General features: G+C 41.2%; 23 non-coding genes across 23 annotated transcripts; 8 read left to right on the top strand and 15 right to left on the bottom strand.

Annotated features, from left to right (window-relative positions):
* Positions 1-414: 414 nt before the first annotated feature.
* On the bottom strand, positions 415-496 carry TRNAS-GCU (transfer RNA serine (anticodon GCU)). The gene has a single exon. It is a non-coding gene; the product is annotated as a tRNA-Ser (tRNA).
* Positions 497-908: 412 nt separating this feature from the next.
* TRNAI-UAU (transfer RNA isoleucine (anticodon UAU)) lies at positions 909-1,003 on the top strand. Its single transcript has 2 exons — positions 909-946; positions 968-1,003. It is a non-coding gene; the product is annotated as a tRNA-Ile (tRNA).
* Positions 1,004-2,177: 1,174 nt separating this feature from the next.
* Positions 2,178-2,249, bottom strand: TRNAT-UGU (transfer RNA threonine (anticodon UGU)). The gene has a single exon. It is a non-coding gene; the product is annotated as a tRNA-Thr (tRNA).
* A 589-nt stretch (positions 2,250-2,838) lies between these two features.
* Positions 2,839-2,920, bottom strand: TRNAS-GCU (transfer RNA serine (anticodon GCU)). The gene has a single exon. It is a non-coding gene; the product is annotated as a tRNA-Ser (tRNA).
* A 412-nt stretch (positions 2,921-3,332) lies between these two features.
* On the top strand, positions 3,333-3,427 carry TRNAI-UAU (transfer RNA isoleucine (anticodon UAU)). Its single transcript has 2 exons — positions 3,333-3,370; positions 3,392-3,427. It is a non-coding gene; the product is annotated as a tRNA-Ile (tRNA).
* Positions 3,428-4,601: 1,174 nt separating this feature from the next.
* TRNAT-UGU (transfer RNA threonine (anticodon UGU)) lies at positions 4,602-4,673 on the bottom strand. Its single transcript has one exon. It is a non-coding gene; the product is annotated as a tRNA-Thr (tRNA).
* Positions 4,674-5,263: 590 nt separating this feature from the next.
* TRNAS-GCU (transfer RNA serine (anticodon GCU)) lies at positions 5,264-5,345 on the bottom strand. Its single transcript has one exon. It is a non-coding gene; the product is annotated as a tRNA-Ser (tRNA).
* Positions 5,346-5,757: 412 nt separating this feature from the next.
* Positions 5,758-5,852, top strand: TRNAI-UAU (transfer RNA isoleucine (anticodon UAU)). The gene is made up of 2 exons: positions 5,758-5,795; positions 5,817-5,852. It is a non-coding gene; the product is annotated as a tRNA-Ile (tRNA).
* A 1,174-nt stretch (positions 5,853-7,026) lies between these two features.
* Positions 7,027-7,098, bottom strand: TRNAT-UGU (transfer RNA threonine (anticodon UGU)). Its single transcript has one exon. It is a non-coding gene; the product is annotated as a tRNA-Thr (tRNA).
* Positions 7,099-7,687: 589 nt separating this feature from the next.
* Positions 7,688-7,769, bottom strand: TRNAS-GCU (transfer RNA serine (anticodon GCU)). The gene has a single exon. It is a non-coding gene; the product is annotated as a tRNA-Ser (tRNA).
* A 412-nt stretch (positions 7,770-8,181) lies between these two features.
* TRNAI-UAU (transfer RNA isoleucine (anticodon UAU)) lies at positions 8,182-8,276 on the top strand. Its single transcript has 2 exons — positions 8,182-8,219; positions 8,241-8,276. It is a non-coding gene; the product is annotated as a tRNA-Ile (tRNA).
* Positions 8,277-9,450: 1,174 nt separating this feature from the next.
* TRNAT-UGU (transfer RNA threonine (anticodon UGU)) lies at positions 9,451-9,522 on the bottom strand. Its single transcript has one exon. It is a non-coding gene; the product is annotated as a tRNA-Thr (tRNA).
* A 590-nt stretch (positions 9,523-10,112) lies between these two features.
* TRNAC-GCA (transfer RNA cysteine (anticodon GCA)) lies at positions 10,113-10,194 on the bottom strand. The gene has a single exon. It is a non-coding gene; the product is annotated as a tRNA-Cys (tRNA).
* Positions 10,195-10,606: 412 nt separating this feature from the next.
* TRNAI-UAU (transfer RNA isoleucine (anticodon UAU)) lies at positions 10,607-10,701 on the top strand. The gene is made up of 2 exons: positions 10,607-10,644; positions 10,666-10,701. It is a non-coding gene; the product is annotated as a tRNA-Ile (tRNA).
* Positions 10,702-11,875: 1,174 nt separating this feature from the next.
* Positions 11,876-11,947, bottom strand: TRNAT-UGU (transfer RNA threonine (anticodon UGU)). The gene has a single exon. It is a non-coding gene; the product is annotated as a tRNA-Thr (tRNA).
* A 590-nt stretch (positions 11,948-12,537) lies between these two features.
* On the bottom strand, positions 12,538-12,619 carry TRNAS-GCU (transfer RNA serine (anticodon GCU)). The gene has a single exon. It is a non-coding gene; the product is annotated as a tRNA-Ser (tRNA).
* A 412-nt stretch (positions 12,620-13,031) lies between these two features.
* Positions 13,032-13,126, top strand: TRNAI-UAU (transfer RNA isoleucine (anticodon UAU)). The gene is made up of 2 exons: positions 13,032-13,069; positions 13,091-13,126. It is a non-coding gene; the product is annotated as a tRNA-Ile (tRNA).
* Positions 13,127-14,300: 1,174 nt separating this feature from the next.
* Positions 14,301-14,372, bottom strand: TRNAT-UGU (transfer RNA threonine (anticodon UGU)). The gene has a single exon. It is a non-coding gene; the product is annotated as a tRNA-Thr (tRNA).
* A 589-nt stretch (positions 14,373-14,961) lies between these two features.
* Positions 14,962-15,043, bottom strand: TRNAS-GCU (transfer RNA serine (anticodon GCU)). Its single transcript has one exon. It is a non-coding gene; the product is annotated as a tRNA-Ser (tRNA).
* A 412-nt stretch (positions 15,044-15,455) lies between these two features.
* TRNAI-UAU (transfer RNA isoleucine (anticodon UAU)) lies at positions 15,456-15,550 on the top strand. The gene is made up of 2 exons: positions 15,456-15,493; positions 15,515-15,550. It is a non-coding gene; the product is annotated as a tRNA-Ile (tRNA).
* A 1,174-nt stretch (positions 15,551-16,724) lies between these two features.
* TRNAT-UGU (transfer RNA threonine (anticodon UGU)) lies at positions 16,725-16,796 on the bottom strand. The gene has a single exon. It is a non-coding gene; the product is annotated as a tRNA-Thr (tRNA).
* Positions 16,797-17,386: 590 nt separating this feature from the next.
* Positions 17,387-17,468, bottom strand: TRNAS-GCU (transfer RNA serine (anticodon GCU)). The gene has a single exon. It is a non-coding gene; the product is annotated as a tRNA-Ser (tRNA).
* A 412-nt stretch (positions 17,469-17,880) lies between these two features.
* On the top strand, positions 17,881-17,975 carry TRNAI-UAU (transfer RNA isoleucine (anticodon UAU)). Its single transcript has 2 exons — positions 17,881-17,918; positions 17,940-17,975. It is a non-coding gene; the product is annotated as a tRNA-Ile (tRNA).
* The last annotated feature ends 628 nt before the right edge of the window (positions 17,976-18,603 follow it).

The following is an 18,603-nucleotide window of genomic DNA, read 5'->3' as shown; positions in this document are numbered from 1 at the left end:
GAGAAAATAAGAGTTTTTCGCATTCAAGACCATACCGATAGCTCTAGTTAGTATGTCTACAATCAGTGACATATAGAGAACCCACTTATTAGAAGTGATCTGTCTCTGTGGGGCAGACATATGTTAACAGTCATTCATTTGAGACGGCCTAAACTTTAGGAGTAAGAGCTGCTTTCTTATCAATCTATTTATCCAAACTGGTTAATAAGCCAGGAGTGAGTGAAAGGCAATCCTCTGGAAACTCCATGAAAGATCTAATTTCTATTACGCACAAAATACTTCACTTTATTTGACATATTTGTTAAAATGGAACAGTCAGATGATCCCATCTAGCGGATCCTGGCTCTGTCTTGAAAGAGAGTGTAATTATACTACAAGAAATGCTGGCCATCAAAAGAGACTCTGATGGCTTTCCGACGAAGGTGGGATTCGAACCCACGCGTGCAGAGCACAATGGATTAGCAGTCCATCGCCTTAACCACTCGGCCACCTCGTCTGCCCCACAGCCCCATCTGAAACCTTGCTTCACAAAAGGTACTGAAGTGTCAATATACTGTACCTAAAAAAGAAAAAAACAGCTGAGGCAAGATCTCACATTCCACGTCTTCCCCCAATCAGGGACCTACATTTCATTTTTGGGAAATTCTTACTATGTGCTAATTACAAATATTCATAAGATTCCCCTAGACTTTGTCAGAACTGTCAAGATATAATTCTATGGGGTTTTGAATAGACAGAGCATATGTTATAGGACAATTATAGAATCTATTCCGTTTGGACTGTATTTTTAATAGTCATGATAACATGCTAGCATGTGAGTCGATCTTGCACAGTGAATGATGGAGCAGTGTCTGTCATCTACTTGGTCAGCTGTAGATGGCTCACCCGGGGAGATGTGAAAAGAGAGAGCTCCAGTGGCGCAATCGGTTAGCGCGCGGTACTTATACAGCAGTACTTGCACTGAGCCATGCCGAGGTTGTGAGTTCGAGCCTCACCTGGAGCAGCCGTGTTGTTTTTCATAAACCATTTCACAAAAAGTAAAGTTTAAACTCAGAGTATGGACGGCCCTTGCTAGAGAGTCTTTACTTCTTATAGGATCTACGTGTCCTACTCCTCTGGGTGCCAAATATCACATATCCTCCGCGATGCTCAGTTTAAACATTCCATGATGTGCCATCTTGCATTTCATGCAAACACCACATCAGTGCATTTAAAAATACATTTGTAGAATAATAAATATGATGAAAACTGTGTTCTCACATGATAACCATAAACTGAAGAGCTGCAAAAAATGCTGTATCAGCTACTTACAATAAAAGGTGACTCGAAAAAACTAGCAAAAGAAGAGCATCATCATATTAAAGGTTCTATTCACCATCTTGAGTTGCACCATAGCAGCTTATGGTGCTTTTCTGTTCAGAGTGTGCCTCCAATCCCACATTCATTTTTAATTTCTGTGCAGTTTAAAAACCAACAATTACTGCTCGAAGTTCACTTTTCAAAACCATTCAACCTATTAAATGTATTTCTCTAACCTATGAATGTGGTCCATGTTCACTTTTCCTCATCTTCATCTCGATACTCCTCTCCCAGAAACCAGGTTCACTTCTTCATTCAACCCACCCATCCAAGGTCACCAAATCTTTGAAGCAAGTCTGCCTATTCTCCCTTTCTCTCTATGTACAAGATACCTTGTATCATTTGAATGGACAGCAGGAGAGAAGGATATTTATGGTGAGTGGGGGTGGGGTTTTGAGGAGTAACCTCATTTGCCTAAGAGCCGGGGTATCTGGGAAAAAAAGTATTTTATGGGGGAAGACTTTCACATCTCCTTGGTGAAATTTGTAGGGCCTTATAACATCCTTTCTGTGGATGCAGATTCAGTCGGAACAGAGGTCCTAGTCCTCGCTCTGCCTTTCAAAGGAACTGTAAATATGCATGGCTTATTTGGCTTTGCCCGGCAGGGCTTGCCCGGCAGGGTGAGAATGGCGTTTGTCAGGCGTTCGTCAGGCGATCGGAAGGGGTGAGGCAATAATGTATAATTCAATGATCTTCATGATATTTTCTTGATAATATGAAAGCAGGAAAGGGAAGCTTGGCAATAAGCAATCCTAAAGCAAGGTGTGACTCCAGGGAAGAATGACTTGAAAACAACATACAGAAAGACTCATGTAAAAAGGCCCTGATGAGGCTTGAACTCATGACCCCTGGTTTACAAGACCAGTGCTCTGCCACTGAGCTACAAGGCCAGTCTGCACGCAGGATGTAAATTGCAACATGTATTCTTACTGAGGTATGAATATATCTATGATTTTGAGACTCTGTATGGAAACGTAGTTGCATATGAATGTCCACGTGCGCGCACACATTGAAGACCATGCTTAAGGCACTTTTCTTGGAAGTATGAAAAACTACATTTTCATATGAGAAAATAAGAGTTTTCGCATTCAAGACCATACCGATAGCTCTAGTTAGTATGTCTGCAATCAGTGACATATAGAGAACCCACTTATTAGAAGTGATCTGTCTCTGTGGGGCAGACATATGTTAACAGTCATTCATTTGAGACGGCCTAAACTTTAGGAGTAAGAGCTGCTTTCTTATCAATCTATTTATCCAAACTGGTTAATAAGCCAGGAGTGAGTGAAAGGCAATCCTCTGGAAACTCCATGAAAGATCTAATTTCTATTACGCACAAAATACTTCACTTTATTTGACATATTTGTTAAAATGGAACAGTCAGATGATCCCATCTAGCGGATCCTGGCTCTGTCTTGAAAGAGAGTGTAATTATACTACAAGAAATGCTGGCCATCAAAAGAGACTCTGATGGCTTTCCGACGAAGGTGGGATTCGAACCCACGCGTGCAGAGCACAATGGATTAGCAGTCCATCGCCTTAACCACTCGGCCACCTCGTCTGCCCCACAGCCCCATCTGAAACCTTGCTTCACAAAAGGTACTGAAGTGTCAATATACTGTACCTAAAAAAGAAAAAAACAGCTGAGGCAAGATCTCACATTCCACGTCTTCCCCCAATCAGGGACCTACATTTAATTTTTGGGAAATTCTTACTATGTGCTAATTACAAATATTCATAAGATTCCCCTAGACTTTGTCAGAACTGTCAAGATATAATTCTATGGGGTTTTGAATAGACAGAGCATATGTTATAGGACAATTATAGAATCTATTCCGTTTGGACTGTATTTTTAATAGTCATGATAACATGCTAGCATGTGAGTCGATCTTGCACAGTGAATGATGGAGCAGTGTCTGTCATCTACTTGGTCAGCTGTAGATGGCTCACCTGGGGAGATGTGAAAAGAGAGAGCTCCAGTGGCGCAATCGGTTAGCGCGCGGTACTTATACAGCAGTACTTGTACTGAGCCATGCCGAGGTTGTGAGTTCGAGCCTCACCTGGAGCAGCCGTGTTGTTTTTCATAAACCATTTCACAAAAAGTAAAGTTTAAACTCAGAGTATGGACGGCCCTTGCTAGAGAGTCTTTACTTCTTATAGGATCTACGTGTCCTACTCCTCTGGGTGCCAAATATCACATATCCTCCGCGATGCTCAGTTTAAACATTCCATGATGTGCCATCTTGCATTTCATGCAAACACCACATCAGTGCATTTAAAAATACATTTGTAGAATAATAAATATGATGAAAACTGTGTTCTCACATGATAACCATAAACTGAAGAGCTGCAAAAAATGCTGTATCAGCTACTTACAATAAAAGGTGACTCGAAAAAACTAGCAAAAGAAGAGCATCATCATATTAAAGGTTCTATTCACCATCTTGAGTTGCACCATAGCAGCTTATGGTGCTTTTCTGTTCAGAGTGTGCCTCCAATCCCACATTCATTTTTAATTTCTGTGCAGTTTAAAAACCAACAATTACTGCTCGAAGTTCACTTTTCAAAACCATTCAACCTATTAAATCTATTTCTCTAACCTATGAATGTGGTCCATGTTCACTTTTCCTCATCTTCATCTCGATACTCCTTTTCCAGAAACCAGGTTCACTTCTTCATTCAACCCACCCATCCAAAGTCACCAAATCTTTGAAGCAAGTCTGCCTATTCTCCCTTTCTCTCTATGTACAAGATACCTTGTATCATTTGAATGGACAGCAGGAGAGAAGGATATTTATGGTGAGTGGGGGTGGGGTTTTGAGGAGTAACCTCATTTGCCTAAGAGCCGGGGTATCTGGGAAAAAAAGTATTTTATGGGGGAAGACTTTCACATCTCCTTGGTGAAATTTGTAGGGCCTTATAACATCCTTTCTGTGGATGCAGATTCAGTCGGAACAGAGGTCCTAGTCCTCGCTCTGCCTTTCAAAGGAACTGTAAATATGCATGGCTTATTTGGCTTTGCCCGGCAGGGCTTGCCCGCCAGGGTGAGAATGGCGTTTGTCAGGCGTTCGTCAGGCGATCGGAAGGGGTGAGGCAATAATTTATAATTCAATGATCTTCATGATATTTTCTTGATAATATGAAAGCAGGAAAGGGAAGCTTGGCAATAAGCAATCCTAAAGCAAGGTGTGACTCCAGGGAAGAATGACTTGAAAACAACATACAGAAAGACTCATGTAAAAAGGCCCTGATGAGGCTTGAACTCATGACCCCTGGTTTACAAGACCAGTGCTCTGCCACTGAGCTACAAGGCCAGTCTGCACGCAGGATGTAAATTGCAACATGTATTCTTACTGAGGTATGAATATATCTATGATTTTGAGACTCTGTATGGAAACGTAGTTGCATATGAATGTCCACATGCGCGCACACATTGAAGACCATGCTTAAGGCACTTTTTTTGGAAGTATGAAAAACTACATTTTCATATGAGAAAATAAGAGTTTTTCGCATTCAAGACCATACCGATAGCTCTAGTTAGTATGTCTACAATCAGTGACATATAGAGAACCCACTTATTAGAAGTGATCTGTCTCTGTGGGGCAGACATATGTTAACAGTCATTCATTTGAGACGGCCTAAACTTTAGGAGTAAGAGCTGCTTTCTTATCAATCTATTTATCCAAACTGGTTAATAAGCCAGGAGTGAGTGAAAGGCAATCCTCTGGAAACTCCATGAAAGATCTAATTTCTATTACGCACAAAATACTTCACTTTATTTGACATATTTGTTAAAATGGAACAGTCAGATGATCCCATCTAGCGGATCCTGGCTCTGTCTTGAAAGAGAGTGTAATTATACTACAAGAAATGCTGGCCATCAAAAGAGACTCTGATGGCTTTCCGACGAAGGTGGGATTCGAACCCACGCGTGCAGAGCACAATGGATTAGCAGTCCATCGCCTTAACCACTCGGCCACCTCGTCTGCCCCACAGCCCCATCTGAAACCTTGCTTCACAAAAGGTACTGAAGTGTCAATATACTGTACCTAAAAAAGAAAAAAACAGCTGAGGCAAGATCTCACATTCCACGTCTTCCCCCAATCAGGGACCTACATTTCATTTTTGGGAAATTCTTACTATGTGCTAATTACAAATATTCATAAGATTCCCCTAGACTTTGTCAGAACTGTCAAGATATAATTCTATGGGGTTTTGAATAGACAGAGCATATGTTATAGGACAATTATAGAATCTATTCCGTTTGGACTGTATTTTTAATAGTCATGATAACATGCTAGCATGTGAGTCGATCTTGCACAGTGAATGATGGAGCAGTGTCTGTCATCTACTTGGTCAGCTGTAGATGGCTCACCTGGGGAGATGTGAAAAGAGAGAGCTCCAGTGGCGCAATCGGTTAGCGCGCGGTACTTATACAGCAGTACTTGCACTGAGCCATGCCGAGGTTGTGAGTTCGAGCCTCACCTGGAGCAGCCGTGTTGTTTTTAATAAACCATTTCACAAAAAGTAAAGTTTAAACTCAGAGTATGGACGGCCCTTGCTAGAGAGTCTTTACTTCTTATAGGATCTACGTGTCCTACTCCTCTGGGTGCCAAATATCACATATCCTCCGCGATGCTCAGTTTAAACATTCCATGATGTGCCATCTTGCATTTCATGCAAACACCACATCAGTGCATTTAAAAATACATTTGTAGAATAATAAATATGATGAAAACTGTGTTCTCACATGATAACCATAAACTGAAGAGCTGCAAAAAATGCTGTATCAGCTACTTACAATAAAAGGTGACTCGAAAAAACTAGCAAAAGAAGAGCATCATCATATTAAAGGTTCTATTCACCATCTTGAGTTGCACCATAGCAGCTTATGGTGCTTTTCTGTTCAGAGTGTGCCTCCAATCCCACATTCATTTTTAATTTCTGTGCAGTTTAAAAACCAACAATTACTGCTCGAAGTTCACTTTTCAAAACCATTCAACCTATTAAATGTATTTCTCTAACCTATGAATGTGGTCCATGTTCACTTTTCCTCATCTTCATCTCGATACTCCTCTCCCAGAAACCAGGTTCACTTCTTCATTCAACCCACCCATCCAAGGTCACCAAATCTTTGAAGCAAGTCTGCCTATTCTCCCTTTCTCTCTATGTACAAGATACCTTGTATCATTTGAATGGACAGCAGGAGAGAAGGATATTTATGGTGAGTGGGGGTGGGGTTTTGAGGAGTAACCTCATTTGCCTAAGAGCCGGGGTATCTGGGAAAAAAAGTATTTTATGGGGGAAGACTTTCACATCTCCTTGGTGAAATTTGTAGGGCCTTATAACATCCTTTCTGTGGATGCAGATTCAGTCGGAACAGAGGTCCTAGTCCTCGCTCTGCCTTTCAAAGGAACTGTAAATATGCATGGCTTATTTGGCTTTGCCCGGCAGGGCTTGCCCGGCAGGGTGAGAATGGCGTTTGTCAGGCGTTCGTCAGGCGATCGGAAGGGGTGAGGCAATAATTTATAATTCAATGATCTTCATGATATTTTCTTGATAATATGAAAGCAGGAAAGGGAAGCTTGGCAATAAGCAATCCTAAAGCAAGGTGTGACTCCAGGGAAGAATGACTTGAAAACAACATACAGAAAGACTCATGTAAAAAGGCCCTGATGAGGCTTGAACTCATGACCCCTGGTTTACAAGACCAGTGCTCTGCCACTGAGCTACAAGGCCAGTCTGCACGCAGGATGTAAATTGCAACATGTATTCTTACTGAGGTATGAATATATCTATGATTTTGAGACTCTGTATGGAAACGTAGTTGCATATGAATGTCCACGTGCGCGCACACATTGAAGACCATGCTTAAGGCACTTTTTTTGGAAGTATGAAAAACTACATTTTCATATGAGAAAATAAGAGTTTTCGCATTCAAGACCATACCGATAGCTCTAGTTAGTATGTCTGCAATCAGTGACATATAGAGAACCCACTTATTAGAAGTGATCTGTCTCTGTGGGGCAGACATATGTTAACAGTCATTCATTTGAGACGGCCTAAACTTTAGGAGTAAGAGCTGCTTTCTTATCAATCTATTTATCCAAACTGGTTAATAAGCCAGGAGTGAGTGAAAGGCAATCCTCTGGAAACTCCATGAAAGATCTAATTTCTATTACGCACAAAATACTTCACTTTATTTGACATATTTGTTAAAATGGAACAGTCAGATGATCCCATCTAGCGGATCCTGGCTCTGTCTTGAAAGAGAGTGTAATTATACTACAAGAAATGCTGGCCATCAAAAGAGACTCTGATGGCTTTCCGACGAAGGTGGGATTCGAACCCACGCGTGCAGAGCACAATGGATTAGCAGTCCATCGCCTTAACCACTCGGCCACCTCGTCTGCCCCACAGCCCCATCTGAAACCTTGCTTCACAAAAGGTACTGAAGTGTCAATATACTGTACCTAAAAAAGAAAAAAACAGCTGAGGCAAGATCTCACATTCCACGTCTTCCCCCAATCAGGGACCTACATTTAATTTTTGGGAAATTCTTACTATGTGCTAATTACAAATATTCATAAGATTCCCCTAGACTTTGTCAGAACTGTCAAGATATAATTCTATGGGGTTTTGAATAGACAGAGCATATGTTATAGGACAATTATAGAATCTATTCCGTTTGGACTGTATTTTTAATAGTCATGATAACATGCTAGCATGTGAGTCGATCTTGCACAGTGAATGATGGAGCAGTGTCTGTCATCTACTTGGTCAGCTGTAGATGGCTCACCTGGGGAGATGTGAAAAGAGAGAGCTCCAGTGGCGCAATCGGTTAGCGCGCGGTACTTATACAGCAGTACTTGTACTGAGCCATGCCGAGGTTGTGAGTTCGAGCCTCACCTGGAGCAGCCGTGTTGTTTTTCATAAACCATTTCACAAAAAGTAAAGTTTAAACTCAGAGTATGGACGGCCGTTGCTAGAGAGTCTTTACTTCTTATAGGATCTACGTGTCCTACTCCTCTGGGTGCCAAATATCACATATCCTCCGCGATGCTCAGTTTAAACATTCCATGATGTGCCATCTTGCATTTCATGCAAACACCACATCAGTGCATTTAAAAATACATTTGTAGAATAATAAATATGATGAAAACTGTGTTCTCACATGATAACCATAAACTGAAGAGCTGCAAAAAATGCTGTATCAGCTACTTACAATAAAAGGTGACTCGAAAAAACTAGCAAAAGAAGAGCATCATCATATTAAAGGTTCTATTCACCATCTTGAGTTGCACCATAGCAGCTTATGGTGCTTTTCTGTTCAGAGTGTGCCTCCAATCCCACATTCATTTTTAATTTCTGTGCAGTTTAAAAACCAACAATTACTGCTCGAAGTTCACTTTTCAAAACCATTCAACCTATTAAATCTATTTCTCTAACCTATGAATGTGGTCCATGTTCACTTTTCCTCATCTTCATCTCGATACTCCTTTTCCAGAAACCAGGTTCACTTCTTCATTCAACCCACCCATCCAAAGTCACCAAATCTTTGAAGCAAGTCTGCCTATTCTCCCTTTCTCTCTATGTACAAGATACCTTGTATCATTTGAATGGACAGCAGGAGAGAAGGATATTTATGGTGAGTGGGGGTGGGGTTTTGAGGAGTAACCTCATTTGCCTAAGAGCCGGGGTATCTGGGAAAAAAAGTATTTTATGGGGGAAGACTTTCACATCTCCTTGGTGAAATTTGTAGGGCCTTATAACATCCTTTCTGTGGATGCAGATTCAGTCGGAACAGAGGTCCTAGTCCTCGCTCTGCCTTTCAAAGGAACTGTAAATATGCATGGCTTATTTGGCTTTGCCCGGCAGGGCTTGCCCGCCAGGGTGAGAATGGCGTTTGTCAGGCGTTCGTCAGGCGATCGGAAGGGGTGAGGCAATAATTTATAATTCAATGATCTTCATGATATTTTCTTGATAATATGAAAGCAGGAAAGGGAAGCTTGGCAATAAGCAATCCTAAAGCAAGGTGTGACTCCAGGGAAGAATGACTTGAAAACAACATACAGAAAGACTCATGTAAAAAGGCCCTGATGAGGCTTGAACTCATGACCCCTGGTTTACAAGACCAGTGCTCTGCCACTGAGCTACAAGGCCAGTCTGCACGCAGGATGTAAATTGCAACATGTATTCTTACTGAGGTATGAATATATCTATGATTTTGAGACTCTGTATGGAAACGTAGTTGCATATGAATGTCCACATGCGCGCACACATTGAAGACCATGCTTAAGGCACTTTTTTTGGAAGTATGAAAAACTACATTTTCATATGAGAAAATAAGAGTTTTTCGCATTCAAGACCATACCGATAGCTCTAGTTAGTATGTCTACAATCAGTGACATATAGAGAACCCACTTATTAGAAGTGATCTGTCTCTGTGGGGCAGACATATGTTAACAGTCATTCATTTGAGACGGCCTAAACTTTAGGAGTAAGAGCTGCTTTCTTATCAATCTATTTATCCAAACTGGTTAATAAGCCAGGAGTGAGTGAAAGGCAATCCTCTGGAAACTCCATGAAAGATCTAATTTCTATTACGCACAAAATACTTCACTTTATTTGACATATTTGTTAAAATGGAACAGTCAGATGATCCCATCTAGCGGATCCTGGCTCTGTCTTGAAAGAGAGTGTAATTATACTACAAGAAATGCTGGCCATCAAAAGAGACTCTGATGGCTTTCCGACGAAGGTGGGATTCGAACCCACGCGTGCAGAGCACAATGGATTTGCAGTCCATCGCCTTAACCACTCGGCCACCTCGTCTGCCCCACAGCCCCATCTGAAACCTTGCTTCACAAAAGGTACTGAAGTGTCAATATACTGTACCTAAAAAAGAAAAAAACAGCTGAGGCAAGATCTCACATTCCACGTCTTCCCCCAATCAGGGACCTACATTTCATTTTTGGGAAATTCTTACTATGTGCTAATTACAAATATTCATAAGATTCCCCTAGACTTTGTCAGAACTGTCAAGATATAATTCTATGGGGTTTTGAATAGACAGAGCATATGTTATAGGACAATTATAGAATCTATTCCGTTTGGACTGTATTTTTAATAGTCATGATAACATGCTAGCATGTGAGTCGATCTTGCACAGTGAATGATGGAGCAGTGTCTGTCATCTACTTGGTCAGCTGTAGATGGCTCACCTGGGGAGATGTGAAAAGAGAGAGCTCCAGTGGCGCAATCGGTTAGCGCGCGGTACTTATACAGCAGTACTTGCACTGAGCCATGCCGAGGTTGTGAGTTCGAGCCTCACCTGGAGCAGCCGTGTTGTTTTTCATAAACCATTTCACAAAAAGTAAAGTTTAAACTCAGAGTATGGACGGCCCTTGCTAGAGAGTCTTTACTTCTTATAGGATCTACGTGTCCTACTCCTCTGGGTGCCAAATATCACATATCCTCCGCGATGCTCAGTTTAAACATTCCATGATGTGCCATCTTGCATTTCATGCAAACACCACATCAGTGCATTTAAAAATACATTTGTAGAATAATAAATATGATGAAAACTGTGTTCTCACATGATAACCATAAACTGAAGAGCTGCAAAAAATGCTGTATCAGCTACTTACAATAAAAGGTGACTCGAAAAAACTAGCAAAAGAAGAGCATCATCATATTAAAGGTTCTATTCACCATCTTGAGTTGCACCATAGCAGCTTATGGTGCTTTTCTGTTCAGAGTGTGCCTCCAATCCCACATTCATTTTTAATTTCTGTGCAGTTTAAAAACCAACAATTACTGCTCGAAGTTCACTTTTCAAAACCATTCAACCTATTAAATCTATTTCTCTAACCTATGAATGTGGTCCATGTTCACTTTTCCTCATCTTCATCTCGATACTCCTTTTCCAGAAACCAGGTTCACTTCTTCATTCAACCCACCCATCCAAAGTCACCAAATCTTTGAAGCAAGTCTGCCTATTCTCCCTTTCTCTCTATGTACAAGATACCTTGTATCATTTGAATGGACAGCAGGAGAGAAGGATATTTATGGTGAGTGGGGGTGGGGTTTTGAGGAGTAACCTCATTTGCCTAAGAGCCGGGGTATCTGGGAAAAAAAGTATTTTATGGGGGAAGACTTTCACATCTCCTTGGTGAAATTTGTAGGGCCTTATAACATCCTTTCTGTGGATGCAGATTCAGTCGGAACAGAGGTCCTAGTCCTCGCTCTGCCTTTCAAAGGAACTGTAAATATGCATGGCTTATTTGGCTTTGCCCGGCAGGGCTTGCCCGCCAGGGTGAGAATGGCGTTTGTCAGGCGTTCGTCAGGCGATCGGAAGGGGTGAGGCAATAATTTATAATTCAATGATCTTCATGATATTTTCTTGATAATATGAAAGCAGGAAAGGGAAGCTTGGCAATAAGCAATCCTAAAGCAAGGTGTGACTCCAGGGAAGAATGACTTGAAAACAACATACAGAAAGACTCATGTAAAAAGGCCCTGATGAGGCTTGAACTCATGACCCCTGGTTTACAAGACCAGTGCTCTGCCACTGAGCTACAAGGCCAGTCTGCACGCAGGATGTAAATTGCAACATGTATTCTTACTGAGGTATGAATATATCTATGATTTTGAGACTCTGTATGGAAACGTAGTTGCATATGAATGTCCACATGCGCGCACACATTGAAGACCATGCTTAAGGCACTTTTTTTGGAAGTATGAAAAACTACATTTTCATATGAGAAAATAAGAGTTTTTCGCATTCAAGACCATACCGATAGCTCTAGTTAGTATGTCTACAATCAGTGACATATAGAGAACCCACTTATTAGAAGTGATCTGTCTCTGTGGGGCAGACATATGTTAACAGTCATTCATTTGAGACGGCCTAAACTTTAGGAGTAAGAGCTGCTTTCTTATCAATCTATTTATCCAAACTGGTTAATAAGCCAGGAGTGAGTGAAAGGCAATCCTCTGGAAACTCCATGAAAGATCTAATTTCTATTACGCACAAAATACTTCACTTTATTTGACATATTTGTTAAAATGGAACAGTCAGATGATCCCATCTAGCGGATCCTGGCTCTGTCTTGAAAGAGAGTGTAATTATACTACAAGAAATGCTGGCCATCAAAAGAGACTCTGATGGCTTTCCGACGAAGGTGGGATTCGAACCCACGCGTGCAGAGCACAATGGATTAGCAGTCCATCGCCTTAACCACTCGGCCACCTCGTCTGCCCCACAGCCCCATCTGAAACCTTGCTTCACAAAAGGTACTGAAGTGTCAATATACTGTACCTAAAAAAGAAAAAAACAGCTGAGGCAAGATCTCACATTCCACGTCTTCCCCCAATCAGGGACCTACATTTCATTTTTGGGAAATTCTTACTATGTGCTAATTACAAATATTCATAAGATTCCCCTAGACTTTGTCAGAACTGTCAAGATATAATTCTATGGGGTTTTGAATAGACAGAGCATATGTTATAGGACAATTATAGAATCTATTCCGTTTGGACTGTATTTTTAATAGTCATGATAACATGCTAGCATGTGAGTCGATCTTGCACAGTGAATGATGGAGCAGTGTCTGTCATCTATTTGGTCAGCTGTAGATGGCTCACCTGGGGAGATGTGAAAAGAGAGAGCTCCAGTGGCGCAATCGGTTAGCGCGCGGTACTTATACAGCAGTACTTGCACTGAGCCATGCCGAGGTTGTGAGTTCGAGCCTCACCTGGAGCAGCCGTGTTGTTTTTCATAAACCATTTCACAAAAAGTAAAGTTTAAACTCAGAGTATGGACGGCCCTTGCTAGAGAGTCTTTACTTCTTATAGGATCTACGTGTCCTACTCCTCTGGGTGCCAAATATCACATATCCTCCGCGATGCTCAGTTTAAACATTCCATGATGTGCCATCTTGCATTTCATGCAAACACCACATCAGTGCATTTAAAAATACATTTGTAGAATAATAAATATGATGAAAACTGTGTTCTCACATGATAACCATAAACTGAAGAGCTGCAAAAAATGCTGTATCAGCTACTTACAATAAAAGGTGACTCGAAAAAACTAGCAAAAGAAGAGCATCATCATATTAAAGGTTCTATTCACCATCTTGAGTTGCACCATAGCAGCTTATGGTGCTTTTCTGTTCAGAGTGTGCCTCCAATCCCACATTCATTTTTAATTTCTGTGCAGTTTAAAAACCAACAATTACTGCTCGAAGTTCACTTTTCAAAACCATTCAACCTATTAAATGTATTTCTCTAACCTATGAATGTGGTCCATGTTCACTTTTCCTCATCTTCATCTCGATACTCCTCTCCCAGAAACCAGGTTCACTTCTTCATTCAACCCACCCATCCAAGGTCACCAAATCTTTGAAGCAAGTCTGCCTATTCTCCCTTTCTCTCTATGTACAAGATACCTTGTATCATTTGAATGGACAGCAGGAGAGAAGGATATTTATGGTGAGTGGGGGTGGGGTTTTGAGGAGTAACCTCATTTGCCTAAGAGCCGGGGTATCTGGGAAAAAAAGTATTTTATGGGGGAAGACTTTCACATCTCCTTGGTGAAATTTGTAGGGCCTTATAACATCCTTTCTGTGGATGCAGATTCAGTCGGAACAGAGGTCCTAGTCCTCGCTCTGCCTTTCAAAGGAACTGTAAATATGCATGGCTTATTTGGCTTTGCCCGGCAGGGCTTGCCCGGCAGGGTGAGAATGGCGTTTGTCAGGCGTTCGTCAGGCGATCGGAAGGGGTGAGGCAATAATGTATAATTCAATGATCTTCATGATATTTTCTTGATAATATGAGAGCAGGAAAGGGAAGCTTGGCAATAAGCAATCCTAAAGCAAGGTGTGACTCCAGGGAAGAATGACTTGAAAACAACATACAGAAAGACTCATGTAAAAAGGCCCTGATGAGGCTTGAACTCATGACCCCTGGTTTACAAGACCAGTGCTCTGCCACTGAGCTACAAGGCCAGTCTGCACGCAGGATGTAAATTGCAACATGTATTCTTACTGAGGTATGAATATATCTATGATTTTGAGACTCTGTATGGAAACGTAGTTGCATATGAATGTCCACGTGCGCGCACACATTGAAGACCATGCTTAAGGCACTTTTTTTGGAAGTATGAAAAACTACATTTTCATATGAGAAAATAAGAGTTTTCGCATTCAAGACCATACCGATAGCTCTAGTTAGTATGTCTGCAATCAGTGACATATAGAGAACCCACTTATTAGAAGTGATCTGTCTCTGTGGGGCAGACATATGTTAACAGTCATTCATTTGAGACGGCCTAAACTTTAGGAGTAAGAGCTGCTTTCTTATCAATCTATTTATCCAAACTGGTTAATAAGCCAGGAGTGAGTGAAAGGCAATCCTCTGGAAACTCCATGAAAGATCTAATTTCTATTACGCACAAAATACTTCACTTTATTTGACATATTTGTTAAAATGGAACAGTCAGATGATCCCATCTAGCGGATCCTGGCTCTGTCTTGAAAGAGAGTGTAATTATACTACAAGAAATGCTGGCCATCAAAAGAGACTCTGATGGCTTTCCGACGAAGGTGGGATTCGAACCCACGCGTGCAGAGCACAATGGATTAGCAGTCCATCGCCTTAACCACTCGGCCACCTCGTCTGCCCCACAGCCCCATCTGAAACCTTGCTTCACAAAAGGTACTGAAGTGTCAATATACTGTACCTAAAAAAGAAAAAAACAGCTGAGGCAAGATCTCACATTCCACGTCTTCCCCCAATCAGGGACCTACATTTAATTTTTGGGAAATTCTTACTATGTGCTAATTACAAATATTCATAAGATTCCCCTAGACTTTGTCAGAACTGTCAAGATATAATTCTATGGGGTTTTGAATAGACAGAGCATATGTTATAGGACAATTATAGAATCTATTCCGTTTGGACTGTATTTTTAATAGTCATGATAACATGCTAGCATGTGAGTCGATCTTGCACAGTGAATGATGGAGCAGTGTCTGTCATCTACTTGGTCAGCTGTAGATGGCTCACCTGGGGAGATGTGAAAAGAGAGAGCTCCAGTGGCGCAATCGGTTAGCGCGTGGTACTTATACAGCAGTACTTGTACTGAGCCATGCCGAGGTTGTGAGTTCGAGCCTCACCTGGAGCAGCCGTGTTGTTTTTCATAAACCATTTCACAAAAAGTAAAGTTTAAACTCAGAGTATGGACGGCCCTTGCTAGAGAGTCTTTACTTCTTATAGGATCTACGTGTCCTACTCCTCTGGGTGCCAAATATCACATATCCTCCGCGATGCTCAGTTTAAACATTCCATGATGTGCCATCTTGCATTTCATGCAAACACCACATCAGTGCATTTAAAAATACATTTGTAGAATAATAAATATGATGAAAACTGTGTTCTCACATGATAACCATAAACTGAAGAGCTGCAAAAAATGCTGTATCAGCTACTTACAATAAAAGGTGACTCGAAAAAACTAGCAAAAGAAGAGCATCATCATATTAAAGGTTCTATTCACCATCTTGAGTTGCACCATAGCAGCTTATGGTGCTTTTCTGTTCAGAGTGTGCCTCCAATCCCACATTCATTTTTAATTTCTGTGCAGTTTAAAAACCAACAATTACTGCTCGAAGTTCACTTTTCAAAACCATTCAACCTATTAAATCTATTTCTCTAACCTATGAATGTGGTCCATGTTCACTTTTCCTCATCTTCATCTCGATACTCCTTTCCCAGAAACCAGGTTCACTTCTTCATTCAACCCACCCATCCAAAGTCACCAAATCTTTGAAGCAAGTCTGCCTATTCTCCCTTTCTCTCTATGTACAAGATACCTTGTATCATTTGAATGGACAGCAGGAGAGAAGGATATTTATGGTGAGTGGGGGTGGGGTTTTGAGGAGTAACCTCATTTGCCTAAGAGCCGGGGTATCTGGGAAAAAAAGTATTTTATGGGGGAAGACTTTCACATCTCCTTGGTGAAATTTGTAGGGCCTTATAACATCCTTTCTGTGGATGCAGATTCAGTCGGAACAGAGGTCCTAGTCCTCGCTCTGCCTTTCAAAGGAACTGTAAATATGCATGGCTTATTTGGCTTTGCCCGGCAGGGCTTGCCCGCCAGGGTGAGAATGGCGTTTGTCAGGCGTTCGTCAGGCGATCGGAAGGGGTGAGGCAATAATTTATAATTCAATGATCTTCATGATATTTTCTTGATAATATGAAAGCAGGAAAGGGAAGCTTGGCAATAAGCAATCCTAAAGCAAGGTGTGACTCCAGGGAAGAATGACTTGAAAACAACATACAGAAAGACTCATGTAAAAAGGCCCTGATGAGGCTTGAACTCATGACCCCTGGTTTACAAGACCAGTGCTCTGCCACTGAGCTACAAGGCCAGTCTGCACGCAGGATGTAAATTGCAACATGTATTCTTACTGAGGTATGAATATATCTATGATTTTGAGACTCTGTATGGAAACGTAGTTGCATATGAATGTCCACATGCGCGCACACATTGAAGACCATGCTTAAGGCACTTTTTTTGGAAGTATGAAAAACTACATTTTCATATGAGAAAATAAGAGTTTTTCGCATTCAAGACCATACCGATAGCTCTAGTTAGTATGTCTACAATCAGTGACATATAGAGAACCCACTTATTAGAAGTGATCTGTCTCTGTGGGGCAGACATATGTTAACAGTCATTCATTTGAGACGGCCTAAACTTTAGGAGTAAGAGCTGCTTTCTTATCAATCTATTTATCCAAACTGGTTAATAAGCCAGGAGTGAGTGAAAGGCAATCCTCTGGAAACTCCATGAAAGATCTAATTTCTATTACGCACAAAATACTTCACTTTATTTGACATATTTGTTAAAATGGAACAGTCAGATGATCCCATCTAGCGGATCCTGGCTCTGTCTTGAAAGAGAGTGTAATTATACTACAAGAAATGCTGGCCATCAAAAGAGACTCTGATGGCTTTCCGACGAAGGTGGGATTCGAACCCACGCGTGCAGAGCACAATGGATTAGCAGTCCATCGCCTTAACCACTCGGCCACCTCGTCTGCCCCACAGCCCCATCTGAAACCTTGCTTCACAAAAGGTACTGAAGTGTCAATATACTGTACCTAAAAAAGAAAAAAACAGCTGAGGCAAGATCTCACATTCCACGTCTTCCCCCAATCAGGGACCTACATTTCATTTTTGGGAAATTCTTACTATGTGCTAATTACAAATATTCATAAGATTCCCCTAGACTTTGTCAGAACTGTCAAGATATAATTCTATGGGGTTTTGAATAGACAGAGCATATGTTATAGGACAATTATAGAATCTATTCCGTTTGGACTGTATTTTTAATAGTCATGATAACATGCTAGCATGTGAGTCGATCTTGCACAGTGAATGATGGAGCAGTGTCTGTCATCTACTTGGTCAGCTGTAGATGGCTCACCTGGGGAGATGTGAAAAGAGAGAGCTCCAGTGGCGCAATCGGTTAGCGCGCGGTACTTATACAGCAGTACTTGCACTGAGCCATGCCGAGGTTGTGAGTTCGAGCCTCACCTGGAGCAGCCGTGTTGTTTTTCATAAACCATTTCACAAAAAGTAAAGTTTAAACTCAGAGTATGGACGGCCCTTGCTAGAGAGTCTTTACTTCTTATAGGATCTACGTGTCCTACTCCTCTGGGTGCCAAATATCACATATCCTCCGCGATGCTCAGTTTAAACATTCCATGATGTGCCATCTTGCATTTCATGCAAACACCACATCAGTGCATTTAAAAATACATTTGTAGAATAATAAATATGATGAAAACTGTGTTCTCACATGATAACCATAAACTGAAGAGCTGCAAAAAATGCTGTATCAGCTACTTACAATAAAAGGTGACTCGAAAAAACTAGCAAAAGAAGAGCATCATCATATTAAAGGTTCTATTCACCATCTTGAGTTGCACCATAGCAGCTTATGGTGCTTTTCTGTTCAGAGTGTGCCTCCAATCCCACATTCATTTTTAATTTCTGTGCAGTTTAAAAACCAACAATTACTGCTCGAAGTTCACTTTTCAAAACCATTCAACCTATTAAATGTATTTCTCTAACCTATGAATGTGGTCCATGTTCACTTTTCCTCATCTTCATCTCGATACTCCTCTCCCAGAAACCAGAATCACTTCTTCATTCAACCCACCCATCCAA

Source organism: Triturus cristatus, chromosome 12 (assembly GCF_964204655.1).
Source record: "Triturus cristatus chromosome 12, aTriCri1.1, whole genome shotgun sequence".
NCBI lineage: Eukaryota > Metazoa > Chordata > Amphibia > Caudata > Salamandridae > Triturus > Triturus cristatus.
The sequence above is the reverse complement of the archived record's forward strand: the minus strand, read 5'-3'. Positions and strand labels throughout refer to the sequence as shown.